Genomic DNA, 24,397 nt, shown 5'->3' with positions numbered 1-24,397 from the left:
TCTTAAAGGATTTTTTTTTAAAGAAAAAAAGTCATCTTTCCCATACATACAAGGGAGCTGATTATATTAGATGCACAAGTGATGTCACTGAGCTGTTAATGGTCCTCATGACAAAGACACCTGAAGAAGAGCTTTGTGTAAGCTAGAAAGTTTCTCTCCCTCTCACCAACAGAAGTCAGTCCCACAGGTGCCAACTTTTCAAACTGCCGGGGGTGCCTGATCCCCGGTTCTGCCTCAGGCCCTGCCCCCAATCCACCCTTCCCCCAAGGCTCCGCCCGCCCCCCCTTTCCACCCAGTTCCGTTCCTCTTCCCCAAGCACGCCGCATCCCTTCTCCTCCCCTTCCTCCCAGCCTCCCTGAATGCCATGAAACAGCTGTTCGCAGTGGGCAGCAGGCGTGGGGTGGGAAGGGGGAGGCTCTGATCCGCGGGGCCCACCAGTGGGCAGAAGGCACTGGGGATGGGTGAAGGGGTAGTGGATAGGGGGCCTGCCAGTGGGTGCTCTGCGCCCACCATTTTTTCCCTGTAGGTGCTCCAGCCTTGGAGCACCCAAGGAGTCGGTGCCTACGGTTGGTCCAACCAAAGATATTACCTCACTGACCTTGTCTCTCTAATATCCTGGGACCAACATGGCTACAACAACACTGCAAACAATTTATGATAAAGAGATTCTTATACAGTATTTATGTTATCATATGTAATCATGTGTCAGATTGTCTCCTGCACTGAGATCTGCTTAGAACAGGAGATGGGTCAGAGCTATCAGGGAGCCAGTTATAGTTCTCTGATTCTCTATCATATGCAACTTTAGCACCAGTCCCAACATAGGTTAGAACGTCGTAGGAGGGAAGGCCAGAATGCACAAAAGGAGTTAGACGCCTAAATCCCCTTTTTAGTTGCCTAAGTCTCAGTTTTAGGCTCCATTGTGATGCACAAAATTTCTACTGAACTCTGTAGGTGCCTAAACTCACTCAGTGCCTAAGTTTTTGCCGTAAAATCTCCTTAGGCGCTTATGTTTCTGCCTCTAGGCATACACTCTGAATTAAATAATTATAGAGTCATTTGGTTGTGAGTCTCCCTCCTTCCAGCTGAATGTTCTAACCACCACACTATCGAGTCATTCTCTCCTTTGCGCTCTCTTTCTAGACTAAATGACTCAGGGGGGAGGGGGAGATGGGGGAGAGTGAGAGAGAGCACAAACATGAGAATAACTTTATAGAGTGACTCATATTGTTTATTCAGAGAGCAACAGTGTCAACAGAAAAGACTAAGGGAGCCCCATGTCACAATGGCCCATAGCTCAATGGTAAGAGCACTCATTTGGGAGGTGACAGATCCTTTGCCCGCTTTAGCACCTTGGGGGGAGACTTGAATTAGGGGTCTCCCACGTCGTAGGTGAGTACCCTAGCCACTGGGCTAAAAGTTATGAGGGAGGTTCACTGCTTCTTGCCAGCAGCATAGATACCTACTGCCAAGAAAGGGTTTGCAGTTAAGAATACCAAGCAGAGATAAGTGCCTCTCTATAGCCCACGGTTAGGTTCCTATGTCTAAGACCGAGGTGCTGCTTAGCATATTCCCCTCTGATCAGCAGGTCCCTGCCTAATGTGCTGGCTTTTATGAACTGGAATCTAAGGTGCCTATCTCTCCCCATTCATTTTATAGGAGCCCAGGCACCTAACTCAGGGTTTGTGACTTGCAGAGACTTTTTAGGTACCTAAAGGTTAGGAGGTGTGATGATGCGCGTCACCGAGCCTAACTCCTTTTTGTGCACTTAGGCCTATTTCTTTAACCTATTTCAGCTGACCACAACCCATAAACAGCAGTTTAGCCATGCCACTTCCTTCTCCAAGCTGCTCCCAACATGCCACTTATGATGGGTCTGGGGTGACACAGAAGCTGGCTAAGTCAGATTTAAAAGAGCTAAAGGTGAGAATTCCCTTCCATCAGCGCAGGACATACACTACACATACAAATATTGTGCAAGAACAGCCATTTTGAAGATTTTTTTTAATTTACTTCTGTCAACCAAGCATAGTAGTTCTGAGTATGCTTAAGAGCTGCACTTAGAAGAAACAGATAATAGGGTAAGGCATGAAGTTCAGCCACTGACAAAAATGCCTCCAAAAATTCTAAGAAAATATTCCTCGTACAGTTACTCAGTAATACCGCATGGCTTATGATGAGCACAGTGTTCTTGCCAGCTGACCAATTTTCAGTGACAACTCCCTTCAGTTCACTTAATTTTATTGGATCACGAATAGCAAAACACTATGCTTATCAGCCATACTGGTAGTTCATCAATGCTGTCCTACAGACCACAACTACAGTGTACCTTGCAGAGTCAGCTGATTACGGTGACAATTTCAGTCCCAGCTGCTTAGCATCTGCAGAATGAAATGTCAGAAGCAAACATGGCCTGGGCCGGAACCACACTGCCATTAGAATATGCCACATGTATAAAATTAATTTACTGTAAAACCTTGTCTTATGTTGAAAAGTGCCACTGTAATTCAGCTTTCAATGTAGTACTTGATTTTTAAATTTCACACACCACAATTAATGGAAAAGAAGAATTTTGAAATCTGGAAAATAAAAATAGCAGAAAAATCTAAGTAAGAATTCTCCTGTACTCATTCTATATAGCATTGGTGTACAACAAATCAGCAAATTACTAATCAATATTCAACTTATGTACAAATTTTCATTTGCTCTTAACTCCTCATTCATTTTATTCATTTCTGGTTTTAATAAGTAAACATTTGCAAAAAAATAAAATAAAAAAGGGGTTTGCAAAGCAAATTTAAAAAACCCTTATTGAGAATGAGAGTGAAATATAAAAATTACATAGCTTACTACTCTATAGAATCATATGTCACATTCTCTCCCTGGTGACCCAGCCAGCAGCACTAGATTTTAAACAATGGTCTGAAAAGCAATGAATTAAAGGGGAAAAAAATCCCTGAAACTAATGCATTATTCTTCTTTAAAACAATGCTGGCATTTAAGCCCAACTAGAATAGGCTTCAAATAAAATTATTTAAGTGAAATTCCAAAATATTTACAAAACCCGAGCACTTTTAAAGCCATTGTGGAAACTGATTTTTTCAATTTTAACGAGGCTTTATAAAACTCCAAAAAGTACCTTTTCCTTAAGTTATGTTCTTTGAAATACAATGCAAAAGAATTTAGTGGTTTTATCTTTTAGAAGAATTGACAAAAGTTCACATTCGCCAAATTACCTGTTCAGTATAACTACAAGTTTTCAGGACTGAAAGAGCATAAAAACTGAATTATCCTCAGATATCAACAAAGGAAGTAGTATTTATAATTCAATATTCCAATACAAAACATCTAAGTAAAACCTAACTCATACATTTCAATGTAAACTCATGATCTTTGGGGGTAAGAGGTGCCTTTCTTGAAGCAGTGCTGAGAATCTCTGTCATACTTGCCTGCATTATCTCTAAACCAATGGAAAAATATGAAACTTCATTCTTTAGTGCTATCAATCTCCCTTCTTTTCTCAGGAGCAATGTAATATATCATGTTAAATGATCTATTACAAATGAAGTTTAAAAAAAATCTGAAAAGAGGAGAAGGGATTGAAATGAGGTTACTACTTTTGAAAAGGAAGACTATATCATTGAAGATAGAGTACAGGAAATGAAAAACTATCTTGAATGTCATTATTTATCTAATATAGCAGTTCCTATAAGATATATTTCTCCTTACATAATGTCTATATTTGTACCACTCTGCAGCTTTCTAAACTACAATGAATTCTGTGACAAATAAGACCAGAGGATCAAGTTACCACCTCACTAAAATTTAAATTATAACAGTAACTATGGGACTATGAATCAGTAAAACTGACTTACCTCTAACTAGAGATCTTCAGATAGGTGGCAGTCTTTGAACAGGCACGTATTTGAAACCTGCTCCTGTTGTGCCACATTGACCCAAAAGCAACAGACTTAAAATTTCTGGTAAGCTTTCTATGTATATAGAGGCAAGTGCCAAACACTGCTTTCCCTTTCCTAAATATTGCATACACCTTTTCAGACTTCTCTTCATAATGGCTCCTAACCCTAGTTATACTTGAGGCTAGGCCAATACACATAGGAGTTATATGGATCTGCGAAGAGACAGTCCATTAAAACAACTCTTTTTTTCCCGATCATGGTTTTCCTCCAAAGTTCCTCTCTCCTGGAGTGAAGGCTAAAGCAGTAACCTACTGTAACTTCAGGGATAATTTATATAAAAATACAGGCATCTCTTCTAACTTCTGTGCAGGGCTGTCCTCAGGATTTATGGGGCCCTACGCAGTATTATTAAACTGGTGCCCCTATGCCGGATGGCAGTCCAAGCTCATAGCCTGGTGGGGGAGGGGAGGAGGGACTTGACAGCAAAGGATAATGAGATGCCCAGCCTGCTTCATGGTGGCGGAGAGTCACAGTTCCCCGCAGAGACTTCCATGCACTCTCCCTCATGCAGAATGGACATGAAGAAAGTACCTAATTAAAAGCACTAAAATTTGGGAATAAAAAAATGTCAGTCACAGGTTTTTTGATATGCCCTGAAGTTTGTCAGAGATTTATTTGCAAAAACTTCATAGTAAGGGTGAGTCAGCTGTCCTGCTGAATACAACATTACATATAATGGAATACATGATGCAGCTCTTCTCTGTTTTACATTTTCTTCATCAGTATTTCTAAGTTGAATTTATATTTTAAATGTACTCAAATCTTAAGCCAGCATTCCAGATTAATACATATTTAACTCACTGAATCAAAGACATTCTTTTAAATTAATCAGAGAGGTTTAGTGTGTTCATAACAATGTTCATTGCTTTTAGAAAAAGGGAATAGTAATTTACTTTGTGTGATCTCCATAACAAGAGACATGGTTATGAAATTTCACCAACTTTAAAAAAATATGTTTCCAAAGATTTTAGGTATAACAAGGATTTTGTCTTACTAAGGTACTGATTTTGCTGGAGGGTTCTTTTAAAACTAGTTTGTCGGATAGTCAGAAGTAAAGAACGGGAAACTCTTTGTCCAGCTATCTGGAAGGGAAGGACTGTTGTCCCTTTAAGGGCTCTCTTCAGTGGGGAGTGGGGGGAGAGGTGGTGAAGGGATGGACAGAAAGGACAGGAAGACTTGGAAGCACTTTTTTTTTTAACTATAGTAATTAAAATGTGTATTTTAGATAAGGGAGGTCTTTTGAAGGGTTTATTTAAAAAACTGTGTGAAGATCCACACATTTAAGGCTAAAGATGATTGTGCATCTAAAACTCTATGCAAGCATATTTTAGAAATGTGATTTTATAATCTTCACCAGCTCACTAATGAAATATTTTTAAAGCAAATTTTAAACTAAGGTCCTGTAGACTGACATGTTCTGTGTAAATATTACATTAATGCACAACTGTTTTTGTCAGTAAAGTCAGAAACTGACAGTATAAAAATTTATTTGGGCATAAGCTTTCGTGGACATCTGATGAAATGGGTTCTAGTCCACAAAAGCTTATGCCCAAATAATTTGTTAGTCTTTGAGGTGACACAAGGACTCGTCCTTGTTTTTGCTGATACAGACTAACAGGACTACCACTCTGAAACCTGTCAGTATATACCTTGAGGTTGGCAAATGCCTGTTAAGTGGCTTTATTACCCCTTGAATGTCTCTTTAACAGTTTCAGTGTTGTGCTAATAGGTCTGGCAGGCTGGAGGTTTTTTCACTTTTAACTACTAGATTCCCTCCCAAGGAAGATTCACCAGGCTAGAGCAGCCATCTGTGGGAGCCTGCAGGAAGGGTCAGAACAGGGATAGGAAAACAAGAGTGTGGACACTAAGACCCAGTGGTGCCCCAAATTTTCAGGTGCCCTACACAGCTGCCTATGTTGCCTATGCCTAAGGACGGCCCTGCTTCTGTGTCTAGGCAGTAATTAGAGATAGGGGATAGGACTCACAGGGCTTGTCTACAAGTCTGTGAGAATTCACAGGATTCTACTTTAGAAAATGTGCAACTAAATATCACTGGTTCTGATCTGTATGTTACACAGAGCTATAGAGCTGAAGATCAATAAACCATTGTTTAGTGATACCATACAGTTAAGAGATTGCAATAGTTAAACTGGCCTTCTGCCTAGGTAACTTTTAAAATTTGAAGTTTCCTGAAAAACTAAAAGGCTGCTTTGTTCCTGGTAGAACAGGCTGTTAAAGTCTTACAGCACAACTTTTCATGTTAACAGTGAGTCTGTTATGTTAAGCTCTGTCAGTTTTGAGGGGGAACTTTACATCATGGAGGACCACTCTGTCTCTATAAAGGACAGTTTCTGCAGTGTTTACTAAGCATGACATTAAAGGCTGATGTTATGGTAATGTAGGCCATCTCAAGAGGTAATAACCAAAGGCTACAAGTGTGTAAAGGCTACAACAGATCTTGAACAGCCATTTTAAGATTAGTTTAATTACCAGAGCAGAGAATCAGAACAGATGGGAGTGAAGAGATGTATTAGATCCTTAACAGAACTAGACATGACCTGCTGTGCAGACAAAGATTGTTCTCAATTAACCAGTAGAAAACTAAGAAGGTGGCCAGGTGTACTTTTATGGAGGCCATCATTTAGTCTAACTGGGCAAGGCAGAAAAGATAATGTAGCAATGGTAAATACAGATAAGATACATGGTCTAAGGACATTTCCAGACAATTCAAAGAACCTTGCTTCCTTCATGTAGCAAGTTAAGTCCTCACACCAGTTGAACATCTATATACAAACAATTGAGACTGACAGAAATCTCAGAAGTTTAGTGTATTAGGTTCCATGTTGTTAGGCTGAACAAGACAGAATTCTGTTGAAAAATATGACTTTTTTGGAAGAGCAGACCGGGAAGGCTAATGGGGGGCAAATATATCAAAGCTGCCAGGTGTAAAAGAGCAGTAAACTGTGCCAAGTTTGAGGCTTTTGAAATAGGGGAAGGGAGGTGAAGGTTGGGCACTAGAAGTTCTAAAATGTCAGAGCATTCACCAGGTGGGCTGGGACCTTTCTGGAGATATTATAAATATCTCTTTAAAAGAAGAATTGACCTATGTTGTCTCATTGAATATGGCTTGGGAAAGCCTTAGCAGTGAAATCAAATAAAGGAAACATATTAGTTTCAGAAGGAAAAAGGATTTCTTAAATGACAGGATTCCACCATGTTGAAGTTTTTTTATAACTATTTTACTATCTAATGGCCAGATATTTATTTATGCAAGACACACAGGGGTGTAAGATTCCCCCCACTACCCCAGTCCCTTCTGCAGCCATGTTAGGGCTCTTTGCACTGTGGCTCATGTACTGGGTAGGGAAAGAAAAGGGACTGTGTGCTGATAATCCCTCATGAACTGGTGGGCAGGGAATTGGTGGGCAGTGAGTGGAAGAACTTTGGCTCTGCCTAGTCCCCTCCAATGAACTAACCATCACAGCTGAACCAGTGCAAGGGGGGAAGTAAACTGAACCCTTTCAGGGCTGCAAAAAGTTACTTTCCCATGAGAATAAAGAGGAAGAAAAGAAGAAATTATGATTTTGCATTGCAATTCCTTCTCTGGACTCCTTCTAGGGTAGTGCACACTTACATGTCACTTCTTACTCAGAGCTAAGTTTTACTGCTCGACCTAACTCTAGGTTTACAGAACAAGCTCATCCTCATGATATCTTAATGTCACTATGGTATGAGAATTTATATGTCATTCCTTCCCATATATAGAATGAGAAAATTATATGAGGGTCTGTTTTGTCTGAAGCAAAAAATTGTTTCACATAAGATTCAGGATATAAGATTTAATATATTTGTCCAGCCCTGAGGAGACTAAGTTGCGCATAGCTGATGTTTAATAATCTTTATAGTGGAGAACTTGACATGAGCCTAAACACTAAAGATGAGTCGGAAAAGCCTTCCTTGTCACCAATTTATCTTCAATGTCAAAGTCAGGAGACCATTTCAAGTCTGACAAGCAGTTTAAAAAAAACAGTACTGAGATTGAAATGTATGTTCAAAATAATTTAAGGGTATTGTAAGTACTGCTCAATGTACACACCAGAGAGTGTGCCGATAAAGTATATATTTCATTTTCTCCAAGGCAGGTATGACACAGTAAAGAGGGCCTGCTCCTGTTTTCATGGAGGTCAAAAGCAAATCTCCCATTTGACTTCCATCATCAGGCTCAGAAGAGATATGCTTTAAGAATGTTGAGGCATCTCCTCCCTAGATACACAGAGTAAACTTTAAAGCAATGTAATAGAATGACAGAAATGTAGTGTGGATGATCACAACTTCCAAATTACTACATCTTCAATTCAGAATCAGTATCCCAAGACATCAGCTCCAACTTATCAGAATGATTATTTTAGTTCATTTTTATTCCTCAAAGCAATTCATTCATGAAAACTCTGCCTTCTTTTGCCTCTCAAAGCAATGCTGGCCTCATGACTGGTGTTTAACATTCATTTCTGGAAACAACAATGCTGCTAACAGAGAAATACACAATTGTTTTCACAACCACATGAGATGCTGGTAGTGATAGCACCCTAAATTTTTCTTGGTTGAACTACAGTTAGTTTTCCTTGAAAATGAAGACAGAACAAAAGCATTGCTGTTTGAATCCACTAATCTGAGTTCTTCTTGTTGTGTATTTATTCATTTCCTGACCATTGTAACATGATCCCAACAGCAAGGATTTAGAATGACGTATATTTTTATTTTTTAAAATATTGTTTTCGGAGATTAGGAATCAGAGCATGTTAACCTCACATTGGAGACTGTATTATGATTAACAATTTTATGAAAATTATTTACCAGAAAAAGTGTGTACATTTAAAAAACACAAGATCATCTCAGAAGTGAAGGGAAACAGTTGGTGCTCAATATAGATTTTAGATCAATAATATTCCAGTCAAACCTCCATTTTAGGTATACAGTAGTCTACTTTTTACAGATGTCTCGCCCTTCCTCTGAAGATACTCCTTTCAGTTTTTCAGAATGGGAGGCATGAATGTGGGAAGGACCATGTTGGGGCATCAGTTACTAGTTGACTGTGGAGTGGGAATGTGCGTGGAGCAGAAGCTGGTCAGGCAGAAAGTGAATAGTGACAGCCTGGTGGATAGACGATGAAGAGAGAGTCAAAGGGAATCACATTTGAAAGTCAGCATGAAAGGTCAGAGGCTTGGTTCCTATGAGATCTCATCCTGAAAACTTACCTCCAACTGATATTTTACCATTTGTAGTTAAACATGATTATAGATTATAAAACATGGATAGAGTGCCAGAGATTGGTGTTGATAGTCTTTGTTTCTTCTTCCACACCTTGGTATTATTGTAAGCAGAAAAGAGATTAGAAAATGCCCCTCAAAAGAGATGCTATTTTAAATGATTTAAGATAAAGTCAGAGGTAATTCCTATACTATTTGATATTCAATGTGTATACGGCCTATCAATCCCAGAAGTTCTAACAGCAATTTATAATAATATAAATAGTCATTTAAGATATTAACTACTGAAACATTTACCCAAATTGGGCCAAAGAAGGAACTAAAATAGAGATTCTAAATTTTAATTGGTAATGAAATCGATTATTCAGATAAATATAGATACAAAATTGTTAGAGCTACCATGGAGCTATGTCAAATACTTTATTATTTTAGAAACTTATGTTCAGTGACAAAAAAATAAATCTAAAGATAATGACAAGAATATTTGAGGCAGAATTCTAGAACAGGCATAGAGAAGAGCTATCTCTGAGAGCAACATAAAATGAGCTTTAAAGAAAAAGAGCGTTTAAAAATATTATTTACTATGATTTGTGTATTCATGGGAAGAGCCCTTCCTTGTTCCTGAAAAGAAATTTGAGGAACTAACAAAGAGACAGACCTCAAAAATTCATCCTATATTTTACTGTGAAGGACCTTAACTGTGAAAGTGAAATCCTGGCCCCATTGAAATCAGTGGCAAAACTCCCATTGACTTCAGTGGGGCTAGGATGTCAGCCTGAGAGTTTACGCCATATCCTGCAATTTCTTAGGCCTGGTCTACACTATGCGTTTAAACCGATTTTAGCAGCGTTAAACCGATTTAACGCTGCACCCGTCCACACAACGAGGCCCTTTATATCGATATAGGGGGCTCTTCAAACCGGTTTCTGTACTCCTCCCTGACGAGACTTTTTTATATGTCACCCTATGTCTACTGTATGCTGCTGGTAGATACGGTGCTGTGGCACTGAATAGCAGGATCCTCTCCCCTTCCCTCCCCGGTGGCAGACGGTACCGTACAAAAGGACTGATAGCTGTCCTCATCATCCTGTGAGTGCTCCTGGATGGCCTCAGGTGAGGTCGGCCAGGGGCACCTGGGTAAAAATAGGAATGACTCCCGGTCATTCCCGGTAGATGGTATAGAACGTCTGGTAACCGTCCTCATCATAGCAACTGGGGGCTGAGTTCCATCAGCCCCCCCCCCTTCATGTCTAAACAAAAGATTCTGTGCTGCCTGGACTATCATAGCAGCGGGATGCTGGGCTCCTCTCCCCTCCACCATTTAATGTCCTGCCTGGACTATCATAGCAGCTGGAGGCTGCCTCCTCCTCATTTTATCTCACTAAAAACTCAGTGTTTCTTATTCCTGCACTCTTTATTACTTCATGACACAAATAGGGGGGACACTGCAACGGTAGCCCAGGAAGGCTGGGGGAGGAGGAAAGCAACGGGTGGGGTTGTTGCAGGGGCACCCTCCGTGAATGGCATGCAGCTAATAATTTCTGCGGGATCTGACACGGGGCGGCTGTGCTCTCTGGCTCTCTGATACACTGGTTCTCTAGTACACTTGCCCCATATTCTAGGCAGGACTGACTCTATTTTTAGATAAATCATAAAGGAGGGATTGACGCGGGGAGTCATTCCCATTTTTGTCTTTGCGCCCCCGGCCGACCTCAGCAAAGGCCAGCCAGGAGCACCCATGACAGCAGCAGATGGTACAGAACGACTGATAACCGTCATCTCATCGCCTATTTACAATGGCACAGCAGGCGGTACAGAATGACTGGTAACCGTCTCTGCTACCTTGCAATGCAAATGAATGCTGCTGTGTAGCACTGCAGTACCGCCTCTGTCAGCGGCATCCAGTACACATATGATGATGGTGACAGTGACAAAAGGCAAAACAGGCTCCATGGTTGCCATGCTATGGCGTCTGTTAGGGCAATCCAGGGAAAAAGGGAGTGAAATGATTGTCTGCCGTTGCTTTCACGGAGGAAGGAATGAGTGACAACATTTACCCAGAATCACTCGCGACATTGTTTTTGCACCATCATGCATTGGGATCTCAACCCAGAATTTCAATGGGCGGGGAGACTGTGGGAACTATGGGATTGCTACAGGATAGCTACCCACAGTGCAACGCTCCGGAAATCAACGCTAGCCTCAATACATGGACGCACACCACCGAATTAATGTGCTTAGTGTTGCCACGTGCACTCAATTTTATACAATCTGTTTTACAAAACCGGTGTATGTAAAATCGGAATAATCCCGTAGTGTAGACGTACCCTTAGTCTATAGTAGTAGTCTTTATTCACCTGCGTAGTTCCCACAGAGCTACTAATTTGAACAATGATTGATAAAAGAATTTGGCCCTTAATCAATACTGTGTCGATACGCCTGTGTGACACTCATGAACTCGGGGGCAGCTAGCTGCTTCTATGGCTACACTTAATCAGAGCTAGTGCAGGTATCTCTCTTTGAGCTGGAAATTACCACTGAAGCTTGAAGTGTGCCCATAGTTTATGTTTGTCAATATTATATCTGAGGGCTATGATTTAAGGAGCTTTCAGTGACCAGGGATATAAATTATCTAGTGCTGATTAGTTAATAGTGCAACACAAATATTACATGTCACGACCTTATCTCAGACCCCAAAAATATCAAAGCAAACTGGGTTAAGGACAGATGTCAAATTTGGCCCTCAAACTATGAAGTCAGGATGTTGCTGCACGTGTGTATTAAAGGGCAGACTCTGATCCACGGTCAAAACCTTTACTTTTGTTGTTTTTCATAATGTTCTCAAATATTATCTAAATATAAGAGGGTTGCATCAATTTCCTATTTAAAAAAAAACCAAAAATGGAGATTTTAAAGAGAGAGTGTCCTGGAAAGCTGCCAAGGTTTCTTACACAAATCTCTGTAGTGTAATTAGTATTCAAGTTAGATAATATTTTGAAATCTAAATCTTGGCCTTTTACTTTGGGGCTTATGATTTACAAACTACACTTTGTAAATCAAAAGTTATTGTTTTTTAAATTATATATTGTACCCTGATCCTGCAATCAGCCTCCAGAGACAGACCCTTGGTCCCATGCAGAGTTTCACTGATTTTATTCAAGTATCAGAGGGGTAGCCGTGTTAGTCTGGATCTGTAAAAGCAGCAAAGAGTCCTGTGGCACCTTATAGACTAACAGACGTTTCGGAGCATGAGCTTTCGTGGGTGAATACCCACTTCGTGCATCTGATGAAGTGACATGCATCTGACGAAGTGGGTATTCACCCACGAAAGCTCATGCTCCAAAACGTCTGTTAGTCTGTAAGGTGCCACAGGACTCTTTGCTGCTTTTACTGATTTTTTTGGGAGTCCATGCAGACATAACAGTCTTCCAAAGTAGATATTACCACAGGATCTGGGGTTAAGGTGACATATTGAATAGCTATATATGTGCAGCTCCAAAATCCTCCCTGATGTAAATGGAGGTAAACTGTAGTTGTAAATTTGGCCCCTTTTTCTACATTATAAGCAGTTAAAAATGGCTGCACGTTTGTTTTTTACTTCATAAAAAAGCTTCACTACAAGTCTATGATTTTTCATGCTAGCTTAGGTAGAGGTGAACATGACATGATCACATCTGTAATAAGCAAACAGAATAAAGTCCAATCAGTAATTATATACACACATACACACACCTTTCCAACGCATCAGTGATCTACAACCCATCCTGGACAATGATCTCTCACTTTCACAGGCATTGGGAGGCAGTCCAGTTCTCGCCCACAGACAACCCACCAACCTTAAGCATATTCTCACCAGCAACCACACATCGCACCATAGTAACTCTAACTCAGGAACCAATCCATGCAACAAACCTCAATGCCAACTCTGCCCACATATCTACACCAGTGACACCATCACAGGACCTAACCAGATCAGCCACACCATCACCGGTTCACCATCAATGTAATATATGCCATCATGTGCCAGCAATGTCCTTCTGCTATGTACATAGGCCAAACTGGACAATCCCTACATAAAAGGATAAATGGACACAAGTCAGATATTAGGAATGGGAATATACAAAAACCTGTAGGAGAACACTTCAACCTCCCTGGACACACAATAGCAGATTTAAAGGTAGCCATCCTGCAACAAAAAAACTTCAGGACCAGACTTCAAAGAGAGACTGCTGAACTTCCGTTCATTTGCAAATTTGACACCATCAGCTCAGTATTAAACAAAGACTGTGAATGGCTAGCCAACTACAAAAGCAGTTTCTCCCCCCTTGGTGTTCACACGTCAACTGCTAGGAGAGGGCCTCAACCTCCCTGATTGAACTAACATCGTTATCTCTAGACTGATTCTTGCCTGCATATTTATACCTGCCTCTGGAAATTTCCACTACATGCGTCTGACAAAGTGGGTATTCACCCATGAAAGCTTATGTTCTAATACGTCTGTTAGTCTATAAGGTGCCACAGGACTCTGTCACACACACATTTGTTGCTTTAAAAGGGGGCAATTTCACAAAACTGAAAACAATTATGAGCAGAATCATCTGGGAGGAAAAATTTAATCAGAAAGTTGTGAACGATCACTGGGCATTGTTTAAGAACACTTTACTAGATGCCCCCAAAAGCCACAATACCATAATCAAGGAATAAGGAAGTACTGGTTCAAAAAAAATCTGGCTTCAAATGAAATGAAGGCAGCTATACAAAATAAATATAACAACTGGAAAAAAGTGGAAATTGATAGTAATGAATATAAATCAGAAGCTAGGAACTGTAGAAAATTGATAAGGGAAGCTAAAGACACAAGGAGAACTTGATAGCCAGTGGAGTTAAGGATAACAAGAAAGAGATTTTTAAGTATACTCAGAGCAAATTAATCCTAACAATAGTATTGGCCCATTACTAGAAGAAAATGGTACAATTATCAGTAATAATGTAGAAGAGGTAGAAGTGCTAAAAGAATATTTCTGTTCTCTATTTGGGGAAAAATAGATGATGTAGTTATATCAAATGATGATGACATTCTTTCCATTCCAATAATAACTCATGAGGATGTTATATAGCAGCTACTAAAGTCAGACAATTTTAAATTTAGGTCCAGATAACTTTCACCCAAGAGTTTTAAAAGAGCTGGCTGAGGAGCTCGTCAGACCATTAATGTTGATTTTCAGTATGCCTTAGAACACTGGGGAAGTTCCAGAAGCCTAGAAGAAAGCTAACATTGTGCAAATGTTTAAAAAGGGTAAACAGGATGGCACAAGTAATTATAGACCTGTCATTCAGATAATGATCCTGGGCAAGAAAATGGAGTGGCTGATATAGGACTTGATTAATAAAGAATTAAAGGGGGGGAATGTAATTAATTAATGCAAATCAAGATGGGTTTATGGAAAATAGATACTGTCAAATTAATTTGATATCTTTTTATGATGAGATTACAAGTTTGACTGATAAAGGTAATAGTGTTGATGTAATATATTTAGATTTCTGTAACACATTTTACTTGGTACCACACAACATTCTGATTAAAAAATAAAATGATATAAAATTAATATGGCACATAATAAATTGATTACAAGATGGCTAACTTATAGGTCTCAAAATGTAATTGTAAATAGGTAATCATCATCAAGGAAGTGTGTTTCTAAGGAAATCCAACGAGGTTTGGTTCTTGGTCCTATGCTAGTTAACATTTTTATTAATAATCTGGAAGAGAACATAAAATCATCACTAATAAAGTTTGCCAATGACGCAAAGATTGGGGGAGTGGTAAATAACGAAGAGGACAGAATACTGATACAAAGTGATCTGGATACTTGGTAAAATGGATGCAACCAGCAATATGTGTTTTAATAGGCTAAATGTAAATGTATACATGTAGAAACAAAGGGTGTATGCCCTACTTTTAGGATGGGGGACAATATCCTGGGAAACAGTGACTTTCAAAAAGATTTGGGAGCCATGGTGAATAAACGGCTGAACATGAGCTCCCAGTGTGGCACTGTGGCCAAAAGAGCTAATGCAATCCTTGAATGCACAAAGAGAGGAATCTTGAATAGGCGTAGAGAGTAAATAACAACTGGAACAATTTACCAAGGGCCATGGTGGATTCTCCTCCACTGGCAATTTTAAAATCAAAATTGGATGTTGTTTTAAAAGATATGCTCTAATTCAAAATGAATTTGGGGAAGTGCTATGGTGTGTCTTATACAGGAGGTTAGACTAGATTATTACAATGGTCCCTCCTGGCCATGTCATCTATGTTAAATTTGACCCCAGAATAAATGTTGATATTCAAATTACAGAACCTCCTTAAAATGCAGGATTAGTAGTAGAAACACTAACACAAGAGGTGGTACTGAATGCTGTTATAATAATTACCTCTGCAAACCTGGTGAAATAGATCCACTAATAGCTTTCCATAACTGCGACAAATTTAACTGAAACTTTCATTTATCAGGAGATATTTTATTCATTAGTCATCTGTTTTGTGTAAATTGTTCTACACATAACAGACACAGGGATTTAGTTCAATTGAAAATAATAGACAGGGATCTTGTACCCAATTATTTTAATGGCTTATATCAGTTCAGTTCTTTTCACAATTCATGTAAAGAACTAAATAACTTCTGAAAGCCTAAAACACCTACAATGTAAGCAGGGCTTTACTGCACTAGCAACCGTGTGTTCCTTTTCAGCAATAAATTAAACAATGTAGCTCCATGAATTTAGCTGGATTGTAGCCAACATATATATTCAACCAATAGACATATTTTCAGGATGGCAAACATGCATGACAAATACACATCTATCTATGTCAGAGGATAAGGCCTTAAATAGTGAGGACATGGTTGCTTTCTCTTTTTTACATCACTCACAGATCTGTATATAATAAATCTAGGTGGGAAACGATTCAACAGCCAATTGATCTATAAGTATTTATATAAATATTTATGATAGGGACTCCAGACATCCAAGAACTGAGTCTTTGTTGCCCATAACTTTCAGATGGAGACTAGCTGGCAAGGATGCCTTTCAGAGGCAGCCTATTTAATTTTTTTTTTACCAGCTCCTTCATTCACACTCCTACCCCTAGTTAAGCTGTACTCGAATCATTCTCTAGAGCCCATAAAAAAGTATTATTAGTACACTAAGTACTAGAGCATTAGTCTTCAAAGAGACAGCATAATCTTTGCAGTAAACACACTTCCACGATGCCAAGGATTAAATCTAGGAATTGCTCAAAACCCCATGAATTTGTTACAGGGCGTAGGTGTGAAGTCTTTCTTTTGTCTCAGATTGGTTTCTCCCAGTCAGCCATTCTGGCCATCTAAGGGCATGGGAACAGTCAGGGAAGTTAAGATGAATGAACTAAAGGTGCAAAGTTAAAGTACAGGACAGAACATTCGTAGTCAGAAGTAAAGTGTGTGGCCTCAGTTTGGTGTAGCTTAACACTCCTTTAAAGATGGTTGACTGGGAAAAAACAATCTGAGGCCAAAAGACTTTGGGCTTGTCTACATTACAAAATTAGGTCAACCACAGCCATTGCAAGAATTCAATCCGCTGTTGGTGTCCACGCTACCCTCCTTCTGCTGGTGAAGCACATCCTCACCAGGAGTGCTTGCACCGACTGAAGTGGAGCATTGTGGGGCAATGACAGCCACATGGGGCTCACACCTGGAGCCTCCTATTCAACCTAAGGTGACAGCCCCAGCTGTGAGCCCCAGGCTCAATTTCATGGCACAGAGCCTATCATCAGTGAAATTGACAATAATAGTCAATTTCACACTGCTATTGTCTCTGCTCAGAACACCGGCACTCTGACAGCCCTGGGAACTCCATGCAGAGCTGGGAGTCCGGGATCTCAGTACCCGGGCTCAGAGTGGAAAGCCCAGGCAGCAGCCCACTGGGAGCATGACGCCAGAAGCCCAGAGTCAGCAGAGCTCTCCGCAGGGAGAAGGAAACCCAGGAAGCAGCCTGCTGGGAGCGGGTAGTGAGGAGCCTGGGGGGCAGCCAGGCTCTAGCTGGAGCCCCCTCCCACCCTGGGGTAACAGCCTGAGCTGCGAGTCAGGTGCAGAATTCATAGCAGGGAACCTACCAGTCTTTCTTGTCAATTCCAGGGCTCCTGCACAGAGCCATGAAATTGACAAGAATTTTAACCAACAGCTGATGTAAGAAATAAAGTGTCTACATGGACACTGGGCTTCCCTAACTACACCAACATAAGTCAAACGCCTCTCGCTGAGGTGGAGTTACTATATTGGTGTTGTATGGTACTTACATCGGCGGTAGCAAGACTTAGGTTGCCTTAGGTCAACCTAATTTTATAGTGTAGGACAAGCCTTTATATATCTGTGAAAGGCCTTCAAAGTGGAAACAAGTGGCTTGTGTTTGATGCACTAGAGAAGGAAGAGCTAGTGGAGGGATGCAAAGAGAGAAATGACATGGTCAAAGTGACAGGCTAGGAAAATGATCTGTGCAGCTGCATTCTAAGTGGATAACATTAGGGAAAGATTGTCAAGGCCAGAGAAAAGGATGTTGCAGTAATTGATACATGAGATGATGAAAGCCCCAACAGGAATTTTAGCTGTGTAGAGGATAGGAAAGGCCATATCTTAGAGATGTTATGCAGAAAGAATCAGCAAGATTTAGACATAACCTGGATAAGAGGCCCTAGAGAAAGGTCCAAATCGAAGATGATGCCCAGGTTACCAGCTTGAGCAACAGGCAGAATGGTGGTGTTGTCTATTGTGATCAAGAAAGGAAGAGGTATTTGAGAGGGCTTTTTGTGACTATATTGCTGGACATGTGCAATTACTTCCTCCAGCTTTTCTACTTTAAAATAATTCGATTTCTAAGTAAAGTTATATAGGAATTGGAATTTCCAGAGATCTCTAAACACAGTACTGCTATTTTTACAAGTTAGAAACAAGATTTAGTCCACAAGGTATTACTTACATCTGAGTAATAGCTTTAATATTGCAAAATGGAATGGCAAAATCCATGTGAAATTTAGACAACCAATGCTCTCATGTTATATTATCACTTTTCTAGAGCATAGCAAAATAAGTAGTTATAGATGTTCTCTTGTCACTGCTTGTGACATGTTTTTTAGACTCTCACTAATGTTTGGTAGGGAAATAGTTAAAACCAGCAAGAAAAACTTCAACAGATGCCTACAGCTTCTAAAGGAATTGCCCAGTCATGGGAAAATGCAGCTGATCTCAGTTGGATGTAATAGCTTCTAGAAAGCTTAATACTACAAGATGTTGACTGAGCACTCTGGCCCCAATCTAGGAAAGCAATTAAAAACACTTAAGTATGTGCTTAATTTTAAAGGTGTGAAAGTGCTTGATTAGGGCCAAAGCCCAGCACTTTAAAAGAAGGGAGGCTGCAAAATATAAATCACCAGTGTCTCTTTCAATAAAATCTAGTACTGGACTTACTTTAGGATAAAGGCAAAGAGAGGCTCCAAAAAGCCCTTGTATCTTATCTTGTAACATTTTGGCTCAAAGAAGCCTTATTTGGTTGAATACTAGTTGCAGAACCCCTTTGCTGTATAGATCAGCCTTTCAAATGCAAAATTGCATGTAATTTCTTCTGCCCCCAACCTGGCTCATATGACCTGACACTCTGCCCAATAACTTTTAAGATATATACTAGAGCAAGTTCATTGTAAAGAAACAATGATTGGTCAACAAATAGTGCAACAGTCTAATCTGAGGGGGGCAACAGAACCTTACTCAAAGAATAAAGAAATTCTAAACTGTGTAATATGCATATGTTTAAAAATAATCAGATTAGTCATGGAAAATGCAAAAGACAACATATTTATGATTAAGTCACATCTAAAGTAAATAATTGTTGGAGGAAGAAAAAGATACGTTTTACAGTATTTTGCCTTGCTCTTTTCATTTTAAGCATATCCTCCAACCTAGCTAATTTAGCAGTTACAGCAAAATAGCTGTAATAAAATGAGCTTGTATAGTTATGAATCAAACATTGTCATCTGAAAGATTCTTCAGAAAGAATAGACTTAATGGCAATTATGACTATTTGCTTGAGCTGAAAGACTGATCCATTACAGGCAGCAAGTCAAAAATGGGTATTTTCAAAAGAAAAAACAAAACAAAACGAGCATAAAAAACAGTCAGTTAGTAATACTGTATATTGTTGTAGTGTCTTGTCTTCACATAAGTATTTTTATACACCAGTATTCTTAAGATATTACTGTGAAACAATATCTTCAGAATTTGCCTTTTATTCCCCATTGCAGACAAACTTTGGGAAAGCTTGTTGGGTTACTGGAAGCTTAAAAAAACAGGTATCAGAGAGGTAGCCGTGTTAGTCTGGATCTGTAAAAGCAGCAAGGAGTCCTGTGGCACCTTATAGACTAAGGCCTGGTCTACACTACGCATTTAAACCGATTTAACGTTGTACCCGTCCACACTATGAGGCCCTTTATATCGATATAAAGGGCTCTTTATATCGGTTTCTGTACTCCTCCCTGACGAGAGGAGTAGCGCTAAAATCAGTATTACCATATCAGATTAGGGTTAGTGTGGCCGCAAATAGATGGTATTGGCCTCCGGGCGGTATCCCACAGTGCACCACTGTGACCGCTCTGGACAGCAATCTTAGCTCGGATGCAGTGGCCAGGTAAACAGGAAAAGCCCCGAGAAATTTTGATTTTCATTTCCTGTTTGCCCAGCGTGGAGCTCTGATCAGCATGGGTGGCAATGCAGTCCCAAATCCAAAAAGAGCTCCAGCATGCACCATACGGGAAATACTGAATCTGATCGCTGTATGGGGAAACAAATCTGTTCTATCAGAGCTCCGTTACAGAAAACGAAATGCCAAAGCATTTGAAAAAAAAATCTACAGGCTACACAGTGCTGCATGACAAGCGTAACGGGAAGCCAGAGACTCAAATGGACGCTCATGGAGGGAGGGAGGGGGTACTGAGGACTCCAGCTATCCCACAGTCCACAGCAGTCTCTGAAAAGTATTTGCATTCTTGGCTGAGCTCCCAATGCCCGTAGGGTCAAACACATTGTCCAGCGTGGTTCAGGGAATAGCTCGTCAATTTACTCCCTCCCCCCCCACGTGAAAGAAAAGGGAAAGAAATCGTTTCTTGACTTTTTTCAGTGTCACCCTATGTCTACTGAATGCTGCTGGTAGACGCGATGCTGCAGCAGTGAAGAGCAGTATCCGCTCCTCTCCCCTTCCCTGGTGGCAGATGGTACAATATGACTGATATCCGTCATCACTATCAGCCCGTGAGTGCTCCTGGCTTGCCTCAGGTGAGGTCGGCTGGGGGCGCCTGGGTAAAAATAGGAATGATTCCTGGTCATTCCCAGTAGATGGGACAGAACGGCTGGTAACCGTCCTCATCATAGCAACTGGGGGCTGAGCTCCATCAGCCCCCTCCCTTTCCTGTGTAAAGAAAAGATTCTGTACTGCCTGGACTATCATAGCAGCGAGATGCTGGGCTCATCTCCTCCGCACTGCTTAATGTCCTGCCTGGACTGTCATAGCACCGGGAGGCTGCCTCCCCCTCATTTTATCTCACTAAGAAGTCACTGTTTCTTATTCCTGCATTCTTTATAACTTCATGACACAAATGGGGGGGACACTGCCACAGTAGCCCAGGAAGGTTGGGGGAGGAGGGAAGCAACGGGTGGGGTTGTTGCAGGGGCACCCCTCATGAATGGCATGCAGCTCATCATTTCTGCGGGATCTGACACGGAGCAGCTGTACTCTCTGATACACTGCTTCTCTAGTACACTTGCCCCAAATTCTAGGCAGGACTGACTCTATTTTTAGAAACCATAAAGGAGGGATTGACTCAGGGAGTCATTCCCAGTTTTGCTTTTGCACCCCCGGCCGACCTCAGCCAGGGGCACCCATGATAGCAGCAGACAGCACAGAAGGACAGATAACCGTCATCTCATTGCCAGATTACCCTGGCAGCAGACAGTACAGAACGACTGGTAACCATCTCTGCTATCATGCAAAAGCAAATGAATGCTGCTGTGTAGCGATGGAGTATTGCCTCTGTCCGCGGCATCCAATACACAGACGGTGACTGTAAAAAAAAAAAAAGCTGAATGGGCTCCATGGTTGCCATGCTATGGTGTCTGCCAGGATAATCCAGGGAAAAAGGGCATGAAATGATTGTCTGCCGTTGCTTTCCTGGAGGAAGAAATGACTGACGACATTTACCCAGAACCACCCGCAACAATGATTTTTGCCCCATCGGCCACTGGGCTCTCAACCCGAATTCTAAGGGGTGGGGGAGACTGCGGGAACTATGGGATAGCTACGGAATAGCTACCCACAGTGCAACGCTCCAGAAATTGACACTAGCCTCAGACCATGGACGCACACCGCCGAATTAATGTGCTTAGTGTGGCCGTGTGCAATCGACTTTATACAATCTGTTTTATAAAACCGGTTTATGTAAAATCGGAATTATCCCGTAGTGTAGACGTACCCTAACAGACGTTTTGGAGCATAATGCTCCAAAACATCTGTTAGTCTATAAGGTGCCACAGGACTCTTTGCTGCTCTTAAAAAAACAGTTATCTTAATTGTTTCTCTAATGCAGGGGTCAGCAACCTTTCAGAAGTGGTGTGCCAAGTCTTCATTTATTCATTCTAATTTAAGGTTTCACATGCCAGTAATACATTTTAACATTTTTAGGTCTCTTTCTATAAGTCTATAAGATATAACTAAACTATTGTTTTATGTAAAGTAAATAAGGTTTTTAAAATGTTTAAGAAGCTTCATTTAAAATTAAATTAAGATGCAGAGCCCCCAGGACCAGTGGCCAGGACCCGGGCAGTGTGAGTGCCGCGGAAAATCAGCTCACGTGCCGCCTTCGGCACACTTGCCATAGATTGCCTACTCCTGCTCCAATGGCTTTCCTTCTTGTATTCTAAACAAAAGATTTTGGGTAATATTATGATTCTTAACACAGAATTTCACAGTATCCTATTAATATTGTGTAGCTAATATTTAATATGCTCCAGAATTTTGAGTGTTTGGTTTAGAAACCAACACTGCAAGAATACTAAATCTTTCAAAACAAATGTGTGCATTTCAATGTGCTATCACAATGCTAGTTGACACTTTCCTGAGTTAGAAGCAGTAAAGAAAATTGTAGGTGTAGTCAAAGTCTGCCTTGTCTGGTATTAATGTCGTCTTGCTGTATAGGACTATGGCAACCACTAAACAGTGTCAGCACTGGGTGTTTTGCTGTCTACTCTCCACCCCTAGTTTTCTTTTTCCTTTCTTCCTTCTGCTCCCTAGACCCATTTTGGTTCTTATAAAATTAACCAAGATTTCTATTTAAAAGAAGAGGTTTAATAATTAGACTCCATTTAATTTAAACCTCATTCTATTTTCCTGTACTAGGTGTCCCTTAAGCCACCTCTGCCATCAAATTATGTCACATTTTTTATTCAGAATATGTCAAGTAGAAGAGTGAAGCATGATACATCGTGTCTACTAGAAATTGCAAGAAATATTGTGACTAGTCTAACTGCATTTTCTTTGTTCTTTTTGTATCTACCCTCATAAATATTACTGTCATTCTCAAGTTCAACTCTGTGTAAAAATAAAATGTGGCACAAACCTGGCACAGTGAAATGAAATCAGTTGCCTTGAGTGATTAAGGGTATTCATCATTTTGTACATTTGTTATTCTATCAAGCTACCCTCAACATTAGTTGGGATAAATTGTCCTAGTGAACTATTTCAGTAATGGGGTCAAAGAGAAGCAATGTTTAAAGAGAATTATTGAATACCTGCTGCTAAAATTAGCATTCACTGCTCATTTTGGCATCTTACCGTAAATGAAAACACTGCTTGCCATATTGTGGTAGAAACTATATATAGTCACTGTATTTCAATGTTTATTTGCAAGTGATCTTCAGTGTACAGTATAATCATCATCCAACTTGGTAACCGTCAATAATATAAGAAAAATTGAGAGCTCAGTAAGAATTTCTGCACTGAAAGCTACAGGAAGTTTACAATTATTGTATACTTAGTGTCCTCAAAAGACTTTGCCAGAAGCACCTGTATGCAAAGCCGGAGAAATGCTAATTCAACTGAGACATAACGGAATTTTTCTGTTACATCATCTCCCCTAAGGGACTGGCCATGGATCCATATAAAGTGGCAGCCATCATGGATTGGGCAGAACCAAAAGAAGTCCACAGGGTACAATGCTTCTTGGGCTTCGCCAATTTCTACAGGTGGTTTATTATGGGGGTTCTCTGGTTTGGTTGCCCCTCTCAGTGCCCTTTTGAAAAGTGGGAGCCCATTGTGTCTGGTCCCTAGAAATGCAGGCTGCCTTCAAATCATGGCCCCATCTTGATGCATCAGGAACTGCCCAACCCATTTACAGTGGAGGCAGATGCCTTGAATTTCATGCTGGGAACACTCCCTCTCCCAGCTGTCTGACTCTGATAGTCATCTTCACTTTTATGCTTTCTATTCATGCAAATTGACTTGAGCGTAGCAGAATCATATCTTGGATAAAGACCTGCTGGCCATTAAGTGGCCTTTAAGGAATGACAGCACTTCTTGGAGGAGGCTAGGTCCCCAATCCAAGTTCTCACTGACCATAAAAACCTGGAGCATCTAAAGACAGCCAGGCAGCTGAACCAGCAACAAGCACACTAGTCCCTCTTTAGGTGATTTTATTTTGTGATCATCTACTGCCTAGGGACAAGGAATGGGAAGGCTGAAACCTTGTCTAAAAAGATTAAATACTGTGAACCTGGCAACAAGGCCACATCCACAATCCTCAAAGCCTCAAATTTTATTTTTGGTATGGCAGTTTGTATCCTGATCCCTGTCACCCAATGATCTTTTTGATGTTCAAACCCCTTGGACCTTACACAATGCCAACAACCCAGTTACCTCAATGTTCATGGGATGGGATACTGTATCACAAGGAGCACATCTAAGTGACTGAAGTCCATCAAAGCTTCAGAAATGTTCCTCTGATAGGACAATTTGGTTGCTCCAAAACCTGCTATCTAGAAGCTTGTGTCAGCAGCTTTATGCTCTTCCATAGTGGCT

General features: G+C 40.6%; 1 protein-coding gene across 4 annotated transcripts in view; it reads right to left on the bottom strand.

Annotated features, from left to right (window-relative positions):
* PACRG (parkin coregulated) overlaps window positions 1-24,397 on the bottom strand; it is a 465,845-nt gene that overhangs the window by 113,180 nt on the left and 328,268 nt on the right. The window lies entirely within an intron of this gene.

The sequence above is a fragment of the Gopherus evgoodei genome, chromosome 3 (genome assembly GCF_007399415.2).
Source record: "Gopherus evgoodei ecotype Sinaloan lineage chromosome 3, rGopEvg1_v1.p, whole genome shotgun sequence".
Taxonomy (NCBI): domain Eukaryota; kingdom Metazoa; phylum Chordata; order Testudines; family Testudinidae; genus Gopherus; species Gopherus evgoodei.
This window is presented reverse-complemented; position numbering and strand designations above follow the sequence as displayed.